The sequence below is a fragment of the Sminthopsis crassicaudata genome, chromosome 3, assembly GCF_048593235.1.
Source record: "Sminthopsis crassicaudata isolate SCR6 chromosome 3, ASM4859323v1, whole genome shotgun sequence".
In the NCBI taxonomy this organism is placed as follows: Eukaryota; Metazoa; Chordata; class Mammalia; order Dasyuromorphia; family Dasyuridae; genus Sminthopsis; species Sminthopsis crassicaudata.
The window spans coordinates 59,061,501-59,076,843 of NC_133619.1; positions in this window are offsets into that span (position 1 = coordinate 59,061,501).

The window sequence follows — 15,343 nt, forward strand, 5'->3', positions numbered from 1 at the left end:
TTAGTCTCTCTTAGCCTTAGTTTCCCCATCTGTAAAATGACTGAATTAGACTCAATGACTTTCAAGAGGCCTTCCAATCCTAAATCTATGATATATGAAATACTCTTCTTTGCATCTCTGCCTCCTTCTTTCATGTAAGTCCCAGGTAAAATCCCACTTTAACAAGGGGCTTTTCTTGAAACTCATTAATACTAGTGCCTTACCTCTCTTAATTACCTCCAATTTGTCCTGTATGTATTGCTTTTGTATTTTCATATGATTCTCTCCATTAAATTGTGAGCACTTTCTAAATCACAATTGATAAGAGAAATGCAATTTAAGACAACTCTGAAGTACCACTATCCAGGTGGCTTTCAGGGTGGCTAAGATTACAGAAAAAGTAATGATGAATGTTGGAGGGGCTGTGGGAAAATTGTGAAACTAATACATTGTTGGTGGAGTTGTGAACTGATTCTACCATTCTGGAGAACAATTTGAAACTATGCCCAGAGGGCTATCAAAGTGTGCATACCATTTGATCCAGAAGTGTCTTTACTGGGTCTGTATCCCAAAGAGATCATAAAAAAGGGGAAAGGACCTAAGTGTGCAAAAATGTAGCAAGAAACTAGAAACTGAGTGGATACCCATCAGTTGGGGAATGATTGAATAAGTTACAGTATATGAATGTTACCGAATACTATTATTCTATAAGAAACGATCAGAAGGATGATTGCAGAGAAGCCTGAAGAGACTTATATGAACTGATGCTGAGTAGAGTAGAACCAGGAGAACATTGTACAAGGCAACAAGAAAATTACATGATGATCAATCCTGATGGATGTGGCTCTTTTCAACAGCAAAATGATTCAGCCACTTCCAATGGTCTTGTAATAGAGAAAGCCACCTGCACCTAGAGAGAGGACTGTGGGAACTGAGTGTGGATCACAAGATAGTATTTTCATTCTTTTTGTTGTTGTTTCCTTACATTACTAGGTGCTAACTCAGGTTGTCTGAACAACAAACAAAAATAATAAAACAATAAAACAAAATAAAATAAATTGTAAGCACTTTGAGACTAAGGATACAAAGCCTGACATACAGTAGGTGCTTAGTATATGTTTATTGACTGACTGGTGAGTCTGTTCTGAGTCTATTTATTAATTTTATTTGAGCACATCTATCTACAACACCTACTGTTTCAGCTTGCAAATATCTATTTTAACACCAAGATGGTATTAACTCAAGGACTACCAATAAAACAAGAAGAAATAAAGAGGAAAAAAAAAGGTTGAGTCTAATTAGAAACAGAAGTTTCTGTTATCGGGATGGAACAGAATGGTTTGTCTCTTTGTTTTATCAGGAGGACATGTTTACAATAGGTATATATATACATATATATATATATATATATATATATATATATATATATATATATAGGTGTATAAGAAATTTTTTAAAAAGTTATGAAGGTACCATTCTATTTAGCCCAATTTAAGATTAGGATTGCATCTCTCATGAGAACATTCCTACCTGTTTTGATTTTAGCAGGAATATTTCAATATAGGCTCCAAAGAAGCCTAGGATCTATATATAGAGATTGTAGAATTTGGCCCATCAACAATTTCTGTCCATTTAATAGGCAAGCTGAAATATAAGCCTATTGATGAAAGCTGCAATCATCTTTAAGCTGCTTTTCTGTTTTGTCAAAGAAGTAAATTGGAAATCAGAGAGAAATCAGCATGCCTTTATACTTTAAGTGTGAGTATTCTTCCTCAGGGAAGAATGCAACTTATGCTCATCCCTTTATGATTTTTGTCCATGGAGAATATATCTAACATCCCCAAGCTCTTTGTCTCATTCTTTGAATATTTCTTCATAGCCAGAATAGAAGCCAAGTGGTCTAGTTGATTTCTTTTTCCCCCCTGTGGCAATTGAAGTTAAGTGACTTGCCCAGGGTTACACAGTTAGGAAGTGTTAAGTGTCTGAGATTAAATTTGAACTCAAGTCCTCCTGATTTTAGGGCTGGTGCTCTATCCACTGCACCCCCCATTTAGTTGATTTCTTACTCTTGCCAAGTCACTAGTTTTCTTCTTTTTTCAAGTCTATAATGAGCCTTGGTTTCCTCATCTGAAAAATGGAGATGATATCTATTTTGTGTTATCATCATCTCATCTACAATGAGCAGCAGACACACACACACACATACATATACATACATCCTTTGGTCCTTCTTCTATTTAACATGACAAAAAACAAAGTCTAATCATCATTTCACTCTTTATTAATCTCGACTCATCTGAATTTTAAGGACTTCTAATATTCTCTTCTAAAACCATATTGTGTGGTTTTAAATTTCACCAAAGAAATTTAAGTTCTAGAAACCAGGGACTATTTAATTTTTTCCTTGGTACTCCCATCACCTAGTATAGTTTCCAGCATTGAATAGGTGCTTAATAAATGCTTCTAGATCACATATTTTCCAAGCAATACAAATTTAATTTTTAAAATTTTGATTTTAAATTTAAAAAATAAAATTTCATATTTGGGACGAGATTGTCAATTCATTTTGTCATTATAGACTGGTGGCTCTCCCTATTCAGCTTGCTCATTTTTGTCAAAGAAATGTCTATTCCCTTAGTCTCTCAGGCATGCTATTTTTTAAAATTAAAGCTTTTTTATTGACAAACCATATGCATGGTTAATTTTTCTTTTTTTTTATAACTTTTTATTGACAGAACATATGCTTGGGTAATTTTTTACAACATTATCCCTTGCACTCACTTCTGTTCCTACTTTTCCCTTCCTTCCCTCCACCCCCTCCCCTAAATGGCAAGCAGTCTTATACATGTTAAATATGTTATAGTATATGACAGATACAATATATGTGTGGAGGACCAAACAGTTCTCTTGTTGCACAGGGAGAATTGGATTCAGAAGGTAAAAATAACCTGGGGAGAAAAACGAACATGCAAACAGTTTACCTCATTTCCCAGTGACCCTTGCAAAACCTTCTGTTCCAAATTTTCCCCTCTTTCCTCCCACCCCCTCCCCTAGATGGCAGGTAATCCAATACATGTTAAATATGTTAAAGTATATGTTAAATTGAACATTCAATTTAACATATATTTTAACATATTTAACATGTATTGGATATCCACTTGCATCAGAATACATCCTCATACAGTATTGTTGTTGAAGTGTATAATGATCTCCTGGTTCTGCTCATTTCACTCAGCATCAGTTGATGTAAGTCTCTCCAAGCCTCTCTCTATTCCTCCTGTTGGTCATTTCTTACAGAACAATAATATTCCATAACATTCATATACCACAATTTACCCAACCATTCTCCAATTGATGGACATCCATTCATCTTCCAGTTTCTGGCCACTACAAAAAGGGCTGCCACAAACATTTTGGCACATACAGGTCCCTTTTCCTTCTTTAATATTTCTTTAGAATATAAGCATGGGTAATTTTTCAACACTGACCCTTGCAAAACCTTCTGTTCCAAATATGTTCCAAATACATATTATACAGTTTATCTAGATATGCCATTTTATGGTTGCTTTTTGTTGCCTTCAAACTCCAAATTGTCACCAATTTTTGTCAGTTTCTCCTTCATGATATTCCTGAAATTCTTCTCTTTCATATGTATGTATATGTGCAAGGTAGTGATAGTAGTGGTGAAAGTTGTGATTTTTAAAACTGACATCTGCTTCTGTTTTGTTTTACTTCACAGTCAATTCCTGATATATGCCTCCACTACCACTAAACCCTCCCTTGTGACAGAGATAAAAGTCAGAAAATTTTTTTTTGAAAAAAGCAACAAGTTAATAGTATGTTCAATATTCCATTCTTTTAATACCCTACATTTCTCTATTGAGGGGAGAGATTGTGTTTCTTCCGTTTTTTGGAACCAAGATTGCTCATTATAATTAATGTACTGTAAATAACTGGTCTTAACCTGATGTCTGCAAAACTGCTCTTGTGCCAGCCTCTGATATGAGTTACAACAATATTTTGCCAGGCAGGAAATAAAGAGTTTTTTGAGACTCTCCTATTTAAGGGGGGCATCCAATGCTGCCGTGTCATCATTTCCCATAGACCATATTTCTGGATTTCTCCATGGTCTATGGAATGTCATCATTCTGCAAGATCACACCAGCCTTGAAATTCATAACCATTAATGCCTCTTGCCCCTAGAACGCTTTCCCTTCTCTAAAGGGAGAGAGTAGAGGAAGACAGTGGAGAGTCCTTCCAAATCCTCCATTTAAATCAGGCCCATTAGTTCCCTGCTCCTTCCTTTATTTACCCTGCTTTCCAGCTTCTTTTTTCTGTGCTGTTTTCTTCCATTAGGTTGTAAATTCCATTGTCTTTCTTAATATCCTCAGCATTTAGCACAGGGTCTGTCACATAGTAGGTACTTAATAAATACCACGTAACTGACTTATTGGTCATGGACAGGACATTCATTTCAGAATGAGATGTCCATTAATGATCAACAGTTAACACAAAAAATCAAAATTAATAACAAATTAGAAGAAAGAATGAAGATGAGAAAACACTGTGCAATTATAGCAACTCTAAACTAACCTGATGGAAAAAGCAGCTGGTGAGAGCAGATGAGAGTACACAAAAGCTGTTCCACCCTTATTTACTCTCATTTGATTGTTTTCTCAGCAAAGTGATCTTTGGACTGAAAAGAGTAGAAGAAAAATGGCTAATGGGAAGCTAATGCCCAACATAAGTAGGAACATGCTAAGAGAGCACCTAGGTACCCTTGAAGAGTCACAGCATGACTCTTAAATGCTAATGGCTAATAAATGCTTGTTGAATTGAATCTAATGGCTTTTTCCTGGAGTACTTAAAAAAACTAGCAGAAGTGACTCCTGAACCAGTCAGGGCTCTCAAAAGCTCTGAGAGGATGGGCAAAGAAGGCTAGTTTTGTGAAAAGGCAAATATAACAATTTTCAAAATGCTGAAGAAATTCAATTCTGCAGACTTAAAGCCAGAGATCTTGATTTCAATTCTTGCCATAATTCTGAATCATTGCCATGAGTAAGAGGTGGAATATGGATGACAATTTAGCCATGAAGAGAGGAAAAAGTGGCCAAACATTTAGTAGGAGAACTAGGAGAAAACAGGGTCATGATGAGAATTTCTAGCAGCTGGGATGCTGCATAGCCCAATAAAGATCCACATGCTCTTCTCTGTCATTTTTATCTATTCATTTATCAGTTTCCTCCAATTTCTAAGCAGATGAAGGTAACAATAGACATCTAGGCCAGATTTAGCTCATGAAATACATTATTATATAGTGATCAACTTTAGGAACAGATTTCCAGAAATCCATGAAATTTAAAAGTAGGGAAGTCAAGATAATAGGACAGGTAGTTGGCTCAATGGATAGGGCCTGAATCCATTTAAAAATGTGCTAAATGTAGTTAACAATTGCAATATAAGCCTACAAGAAGACCTGAATTCAATCTCACCTTAGACACTTACTAGCTATATGACTCCTGGCAAATCACTTAACCCTGTTTTCCTCAGTTTCCTCATCTGAAAAATGAATTGGAGGAAGAAATGGCAAATCACTCTAGTATCTTTGCCAAGAAAACCTCAAATGGGGTACGAAGAATTGGATGCAAAACAAAAACTCTACATAGTCTTTTTCTGCTAACAGAATTAACTGCTAACATGGTTATTTTCCTGGTAAACACTGACTGCTTTCATTAAATATGCTCCCATCACCAGAGCTGTAGACAGCCTGAGACAAACAGGGTTTTGATATAGGTGGGGGTTACACTTAGATGCCCCAGGAGTTGGAGAAGACCTCCAGCATTCTGCAAAGAAGGGTGACATGGAAGGGGAGGGCTTGAAAACTAAACCAAGAAAGGTTTATTAAGCATATTAAGTTGTAATAATAATATTTATGTGCAGCTCAAAAGTTACAATTTCTTTCATGGTTACATTATCAAAGGTGGTGGTAGTAGTGTGGTACCATGTTGAGCTGTTGAGCAAGGTCACTGGGGAGTTATCAGTCCTTTTCACTTACCCCCAGTCTTGCGTGGTTTGACTTATTTCTTCCAGCCACTCCCTTGACTCCTCCTTTCAAACATGACTTTCTCTCCAGTCTACTACTCCCCCATAAAGAAATGATTTTTTTTTCCAAGATGTCCACTGGAAAACAATGGGAAGAGGTAGTAGTCAAGACTCCACCTCCCATCTCAGTCCCAACTCACTACAGCCTCCTCCAGCAAACAATGCTGACTTGTTTGCCCAGAAAATCTGAATCAAAGCTTCTATTTTTCTTCTGGTAAATTATAGAAAAATATATTACTCAATAATTCTCTTTCTACAGTTCTATCCCTGATCCAAAGAATTTCTCTGACAAAACATATACTCTAGTTGTAAAATCTCATTCCCCCCATTCCTAACATTCTACTTTATTGTTTCTTCATGCAGCATTTACATATGATACATGTAGGCTTATATTGCAATTGTTTACTACATTTATCACATTTTAAAACAAAGCAAACAGGGAAACTAACTTTTTTTTTTTTTTTTTTTTGCTGAGGCAATTGGGGTTAAGTGACTTGCCCAAGGTCACATAGAAACTAACTCTTAAGAAATGGAGATTCGGGGAAGCAGAGCAGTCAGGAGCCAGTGCTATGCTGAAACAAACTCCAAACTGTACCAGACTTGATTGCTATTTCCAGAAGCTGCAGAACAAGTTTCAAACAGATAATTGGCAGAATTGATGCTATGAGTAGTCACATTGATGATAAAAAACATCGTGACTTTATGACCCAAACAGGGGTAGAAGAAATAGAAGGGGAAAACAAAGCACCTGCCCTATGTAATAATTAAAGGTTTTGTTAATTATTTTAAAAGAATTCTGGAAAATGTTTTGCTTTGTTTTGTTTTTGCAAGCCAAGAGGTAAATGAACAGCTTTTCTCAACTAACTACTTTGTATAAATATTTTTTAAAATTATAAAGCTTGTATTTCTAGAATAGGCAGTTTGGTTAAATTTTTTAGTTTCTTGTATGTGGTAACTTCACAATATATGACATAAACTGTGTAAAAATTAGTAAACTAAAATTCTGACTCCTCATAGCTAAAATTTTAAAAATTAGCAACTTTTTGTTGTCATTTGTTGTTTCTTTTGTAGTAGTTTCAGTTTAATAACTTATTGCTGAGTTTTTTTAAAAAGAAATATATTCACTCTTTGCAGATGATATGATGGTATACTTAGAGAACCCCAGATATTCTAATAAAAAGTTATTAGAAATAATTCACAACTTTAGCAAAGTTGCTGGATACAAAATAAATCCACATAAATCCTCAGCATTTTTATACATCACCAACAAAATGCAAGAGCAAGAGATACAAAGAGAAATTCCATTCAAAACAAATGTCTAGAGTATAAAATATTTGGGAATCCATCTATCAAAGAAAAGTCAGGAATTATATGAGCAAAATTACAAAACACTTGCCACAAAAATAAAGTCAGATTTAAATAATTGGAAAGACATTCAGTGCTCGTGGATAGGCCGTGCGAATATAATCAAGATGACAATACTCCCTAAACTAATCTATTTATTTAGTGCTATACCAATCAGACTCCCAAGAAACTATTTTAATGACCTAAAAAAAATAACAACAAAATTAATATGGAAGAATAAAAGGTTGAGAATTTCAAGGAAATTAATGAAAAAAAAGTCAGATGAAGGTGGTCTAAGTGTACCTGATCTAAAGCTATATTATATAGCCGCAGTCACCAAAACCATTTGGTATTGGCTAAGAAATAGACTAGTCGATCAGTGGAACAGATTAGGTACAAAGGACATAAAACGGTACAACTATAGCAATCTAGTGTTTGACAAACCCCAAAATACCAACATTTGGGATAAGAATTCATTATTTGAAAAAAAAACTGTTGGGAAAACTGGAAATTAGTATGGCAGAAATTAGATATGGACCCATGCTTAACACCATATGCCAAGATAAGATCAAAATGGGTCCATAATTTAGGCATAAAGAACGAGATCATAAATAAATTAGAGGAACAGAGGATAGTTTACCTCTCAGACTTGTGGAGGAGGAAGGAATTTATGACCAAAGAAGAACTAGAGATCATTATTGATCACAAAATAGAAGATTTTGACTACATCAAATTTAAAAGCTTTTGTACAAACAAAACTAATGCAAACAAGATTAGAAGGGAAGTAACAAATTGGGAAAATATTTTTAAAGTTAAAGGTTCTGACAAAGGTCTCATTTCCAAAATCTATAGAAAACTGACCCTAATTTATAAGAAATCAAATCATTCTCCATTTGATAAATGGTCAAAGGATATGAACAGACAGTTCTCAGATGATGAAATTGAAACTATATCCACTCATATGAAAGAGTGTTCCAAATCACTACTGATCAGAGAAATGCAAATTAAGACAACTCTGAGATATCACTACACACCTGTCAGATTGGCTAAGATGACAGGAACAAATAATGATGAATGTTGGAGGGGATGTGGGAAAACTGGGACACTAATACATTGTTGGTGAAGCTGTGAAAGAATCCAGCCATTCTGGAGAGCAATCTAGAACTATGCCCAAAAAGTTATTAAACTGTGCATACCCTTTGATCCAGCATTGCTGCTATTGGGCTTATGTCCCAAAGAAATACTAAAGAGGGGAAAGGGACCTGTATGTGCCAAAATGTTTGTGGCAGCTCTTTTTGTAGTGGCTGGAAACTGGAAGATGAATGCATGCTCATCAATTGGAGAATGGTTGGGTAAATTATGGTATATGAAGGTTATGGAATATTATTGCTCTGTAAGAAATGACCAGCAGGAGGAATACAGAGAGGTTTGGAAAGACTTACATCAACTGATGCTGAGTGAAATGAATAGAACCAGAAGATCGCTGTACACTTCAATGCTGTATGAAGATGTATTCTGATGGAAGCGGATATCTTCAACATAAAGAAGATCCAATTCACTTCCAGTTGATCAAAGATGGAGAGAATCAGCTACACCCAGAGAAGGAACACTGGGAAGTGAATGTAAACTGTTAGCACTACTGTCTTTCTACCCAGGTTACTTATACCTTCGGAATCCAATTCTTAACGTGCAACAAGAAAATTGGATTTATACACATATATTGTATCTAGGATATTCTATAACACATTTAATATGTATAGGATTGCCTGTCATCTAGGGGACGGAGTAGAGGGAAGGAGGGGAAAATTTAGAAAAATGAATACAAGGGATAATGTTATAAAAAATTTCTCATGCATAAGTACTGTCAAAAAATTTTATAATTATAAAATTAATTTAAAAAAAGATAAAAAAGAATAAACAGACTCCATGTTTGACTATTAAAAAAAAGAAAGAAATATATTAATTTAAAAAAAACTGCTATCAGATTCTCTTTGGGAAGTAAAACACTTAGAGTCTATGGTTTGTAATTCTCGGCACAAAATTACTGTTGTACTAAAAACCAATAAATAGTATATTTTAAAAACAGTCAAAAATATAGGAGCATTTTGCATTTAGATGTCTGCATCTGACATTGCTACTTTTCTATGACTGAGAACTATATCTAAGAATCTATTATACAAAGCAGCTGAAATTGTTTGACAATAATTACTGCTACTTTTTAATACATTAGAGGACTTGGATAGTGACAATATCTCAATTCTTCACAAATACTAGGGGCAGAAAATAACTCTCTGTAAAGATGAATCGCATTCACTGGTTAGAATTTTGTGTGTCATAACACTTCAGCAATTAGTTGTAACATCAAAAGTGTTTATTGTAAGAACCTCAAGGGGATTTTAAAATCCACTTATTTCATATTCACATATGCTACTGTTTTTTAAAAAAGCATTTGTCAAAATAGAAGAAAAAGCAAGTGGCCATTGTGAATCCTTGTTTATTTATTGTTTACTGACTGATAAATGTCCTTATTATAAGTTTAGAGTTTTAAAAGAAAAATTGTGGCTTCTGTTGTTTACTTTTTTCCTTACCTAAATATATGCAAAAATAACACTTTTATAATAAGTTATAGGTGGAATGGAAAATAGCAAACATTTTCATTATAACACATTCTCTCTGTTTTAATTAAGTCGTGAGGGACACAGATTGAACACCCAGATGACTAATTGATCAAATTGTTCCTGCATTTAAAAAAAATTTAGGATCAAGATAAAGCTGAAGGATGATATAGAACAGAGGACCATTTTTTCTGAGGATATTTTTTAAAGTGCATATTTGGTGATTGTAGGAGAAACCTTCTGTTCCATCAGTTTATTGTATTGTTATAAATATGGAATAAAGCTATGAAATAACAGCAATCACAACAAAGAAATGGAGATTCAGGGAACAGGCATGCCTTTCTGGGAAGGGAGAGAAAGGATTTAATTAATGAGACTTTACCAAACCTGCACTCAACAGTTGATATAGTTCCAAGAACCCCAGCATTTGCTCTGTAGCCTCTGTGCCACTGTCCTGCAGTCCAACAACAAGGTCTCCTCGCACCTAGCAATGCAGCGGCAGAACAGCATTGGGCCTGAAATCAGGAAGATTTGAGTTCAAATGTGGCCTCCAGCATTGTGACCTTGGGACTCAGTCTCCTATCCTCTGATTACCTTTATCTTCACCTGTAAAATGAAAAATAATATCTTGTCACTGGACCTACATGGCTCTTGAGGGGAGAGTGAGACAGGTAACCTTGCACAGCCCTCCCTCACTTAAATCTGATTCACTTGCATGTCATGGCACCTTCTCCCGGATGTCATAATTCTCTTCAAGAATAAAGGACAAACAACCTGTAAAATGGAGATAATAATGGTATGGAGATAACATTAATATTTGCTTCATGGGTTATTATGAGAATCAATGAGATGATGTTTGTAAGAAGCACTTAGCATAAGTCTATCACATAGTGGGTATTACATAAATGCTTATTCCCTTTCCCCTCCTCTTAGATAACACTCTCCCTCCAGAGTTCTCCAAGGTCCTACTCTTGACTTTCTAGTCACCCATAGTAGAACATCTGAGAGGTTGCCTGGGTATTTACAGGTCCACTTTCAGTACTAGGGATGGGAAGGTTAATTTGTTACAGTCATATAAATCCAGGGTCATAGCAAACTTCTTGGCAGTTAGGATTTCCATTCTGCCCAGAAGACATCGAATTTTATAGCATCCATCATGATAGGGTGGAGTACTCAGAGGAGAGAGATGGATATTTGAAAGTGCTGCTCCAGCCAAGGCAGATAGAAGTTTTGGCTCAGTGTTTAACCATTCTGAGAGTACAATATGATGCACTAAGTAGATACCAAACCAAATATTGAACAGCAATTTTGGCCCCTTTAATGATAATATAGCCTAGCCAGACTATTCTTCCTACCCATAGGGAAGGGAAGGGAAGTAGGTTAAAAACAACTAAAGACATTTATATATCCACGAGTGTATTCCCTTCTTGGCGCCAAAAGAACTCTAACTAATCCTTTTGTACCTTTATGTTTTTATCTAGTTTACTGAATGGTGCAATGGGCTATTTTGACTTTTGCCTTGCCACTGGATTTTGATGACTGCAGGAGACAGTGAGATGGATGACTTTGTACAGCTCTGTCTCACTTAAATCCAATTCACATGCAAGTCAAGACCCCCCATTGTGATGTCATTAGTCTTCTTCTAAAACAAAGGACAAAGAGTAATAACAGTGAATAGTGCATTCTAAAGATACTTGGGGTCCATTGCTACATTTGAAAAAGTTCCTAACTTCAACATCTTAAACAGTGTTGACACATTCCTGTGGTACTTGGTTTTTCCTTAAACTATCTGATGGATTCTGCTTTGCTTTTCAGGGACCAGGATAAAATATGAAAAACTGATTGGTATAGCTAATTGACATATATTCCCTGTGTGCTTTTTGTGTGTTACTACCAATGTTTGCATATAATCAACAAATCTTATAGAGCCAGATTATTTAAATCATATGTGATTGTACCTTTAATCTTTGATGTCTAGACTAACATATCTGTTCGAATATCTGGTCAATAAATTGCTCTAAGATGAAGACAATCATGATTTCAGTCCTATATCCTAAACTTGATAGCTGTTTGATGCTAGCCAAATGCCTTCCTAAGCCTCAATTTGTCCTATAACTTGGTGACCAGTCTCTCCTTAGTAATAGTCTTTCTAGTTTGCTTCCATGAATTTTTCTGGTTCTCCTTAAGATCTCTAATTAATCTTATTTAGTCTTCTTTGTTGTTCCTCTTCCATCGCTACCACATAAGCATCCCCCAAGAACCTGTATGTCCATGACCAAATTCTCCACATTTTCTTATTTGATGACCTTCTCTACTTATCTATATTGTCTTAAAATTCATAGTTGTTTTTGACTCCTCCTTTCTTTCTTACACTTTCCATCCAAGTTTATTGATTCTTTCTCCATAGTTTCTCTGGCATTGCCACATGCCCTTTCTATTCCATATATACCAGCCTAGTTCAGTTTCAAATCACCCCTCACTTGGACTGATTTCTAACTGGTCCCTTTCCTTCCAGCATCTCCCTTTATGTCCCTGCTAAAATATTTTTAATATTTGCATCTGCTCAAATCACTTCTCCCCTCAAAAACCATTGCTGGCACCTCATTGTTCACTCAATAATATACAAACTCAAAAAGTGCAGAATCTTGAGTGTTGAAAGAGACTTCTTTCCATAATTGAAAGGAATCTTCTGTATAACATCTCTGACAAGTAACCATCTATCCTTTTCTTAAAGACCTTAATTCAACATTGGCCATAGTCTGACTCCAGTCTATCTTACAAGCATATCAAGTTTCTCTGGTAAGCATTTTTAGTTAAACCAAACAATTCACAATTCCCCAATTTTGAATTTATCTTTCATACTTTGGTACCTTCATAAACTGGAAAAGTCTCCTCCTCCCCCTTTCAGATTTATCTATAGAAATCCCTCCTTTTTTTGTTTTTGTTTTCCTTCTCAGATGCCATCTTCTTGATGAAGCTTCTCTTAATTACTCCAACCATAAGTAATCTCATTCTTCTTCAATAACTCATATCATGATCTGTCTGCACTTCTGTACTTTTCATATAATTTGTACTATAATTATCTGTATATTTGCCTTTTTGTTCACTCCTTTCAGTAATGTCCAACTCTTTTTAACCCTATATTGGGTTTTCTTGGCAAAGTTACTGGAATGATTTGCCAGTTCCTTCTCCAGCTCACTTGATAGATGAAGAAACTGAGACAAACAGGGTTAAGTGAGTTGCCCAGGCTCACATAACTAATAAATGTTAAAGGTTAGATTTGAACTTAGGAAGATCAGTCTTTCTGACTCCAGGCCCAGCACTCTATCCACTGTATCATCTAGGTGCCCTTGTGTCTTATCCCTACGTTAATCTCAAAGTTTTTTTTTTTTTTGAGGAGAAGCATTATTTTTCCTATATCCCCAATATTTAAAAATGTCTTGCACATTTTTTACAGAATTCATGATCTATTAGTCCTACTTTTGCTTTTTTATTTTATATTATATTCCCTAAATAGAATTGGAAATATTCAATATTTCTAACCTTTGGCATGAGAAGGTCCAAGTTTGCAATTTCATTAGTGAGGAAAATTTTTTCATCAAGGATACAGTGCCTGACACATAGTAAGCATTACATGAAGGCTTCCTTTCTCCTTTCAAATGCTAATCAACTTGCCTGTAACTTACAGTCTGCTTGGGGCACTAAGAGGGTTGGGGCCACAAAGTCAATATTTGTCAAAAGCAGGACATAAATCAAGGTTTTCCTGACTCCAAGGCCAGCCAAGACATCATCCTGCTTTATTGGGTAAGCCACTCATTGGGCACTTAGTAACCATTTCACTTATTGTAATTAAACCTACAAAAGTATGTCATCAAATTCTTTTCAATTTAGGATAATTCAATTTAAGATAAAAAGACATGTGTTTATAATTTGAGTATGAAAACATGTTTATTGTTCAAAGATTCCAATCTGGGCCATAGAACTAGAAAAGAGAACAAAAACATCACACATGCTCACAAAACACAAAAATTTTCTATTTGCTATCCCCAAAAATTATTGTTTAGCAAAAACAAATATATATGTATATATATATATATATATATATATATATATATATATATATATATATATATATATATATATACCATTACACAATTTAAAGAGAAAGGAAACTGAATTGTGATTCTGAAAAAAAAAATCTTATCTATCACCTAGTTCAACCCCTTATTTTAGAAATAAGGCCCACAGGGGAAATGATTTTCCCAGGACAGTAAATACTGGTGGTAGTATCTGAACCCAGTACCTATAATTCCAAGCTCAGCTCTGTGAAACACTAAGCTTGTTACAATATGAACCCCTCAGGTATATGTTTTCTTCTTTTACTTAGGGAAGATTTTTTTCTTCTATGATTTCTTTAGAACCAATTAGCAATTTTCCCCAATGACTCTGGGGGAAAAAGAAGTAGTAAGTCTTCTCTCAAACAGAGTTGGTAAGAAATGATTTCTTTAGATTCTGGATGGCCCAGTGAATAGAGCACCAAATTAGAGCAGGAAGACTTGAGTTCAAGTGCAGATGGTCTCAGACACTTGCTAGCTATAGAACCCTAGACAAGTCACTAATCCTGTTTGCCTCGGTTTCCTCATCTGGAAAATGATCTGGGAAAGAAAATGGTAAATGACTCCAGCATCTTTGCTAAGAAAAAGTCATGGAGGGTCAGACAGGACTGAACAACAAATACTAGAGAAAGAAAATCAAGCAAGGATAGGATGAGATAGGGAAAAGATGGTATCAAATACATATGGCTTCCTACTCTGGTTATGTGATCATTATGGATAAAAGTGAAAGGACTCTTCAAAAATGGAAACCTAAAAAATAAAAAGACATTGGTAAGGCAAAGAGGCCCCTGTGTCCTCTCTGTTCTGCTTACATCCCAAACAATATGCCATGGATGTGGAAACAGACTACTGAGAAACAAGGGGCTTTGTCCTAGAATGCAACAGGAATAGGTAAGTTTTATGTTGGCCCCAGAAAGCACAAACAACTTCTCAACCATTCTATGGTACATTATGGGCAGCTAGGTGGCAAGTAGATAGAGCACAGGTCTGGAATCAGAAGGCTCTGAGTTCAAATTTGATCTCAAACACTTAGAGTTGTGTGACTCTGAGCAAGTCACTTAATTTGTCTCAGTTTTGTAAAATGGGGACTCCCTGGAAATGGAAATGGCAAACCACTCAAATATCTTTGCCAAGAAAACCCGGGGAAGAGGTCACAAAAAATCCAGACACAACTGAACAACAATAATA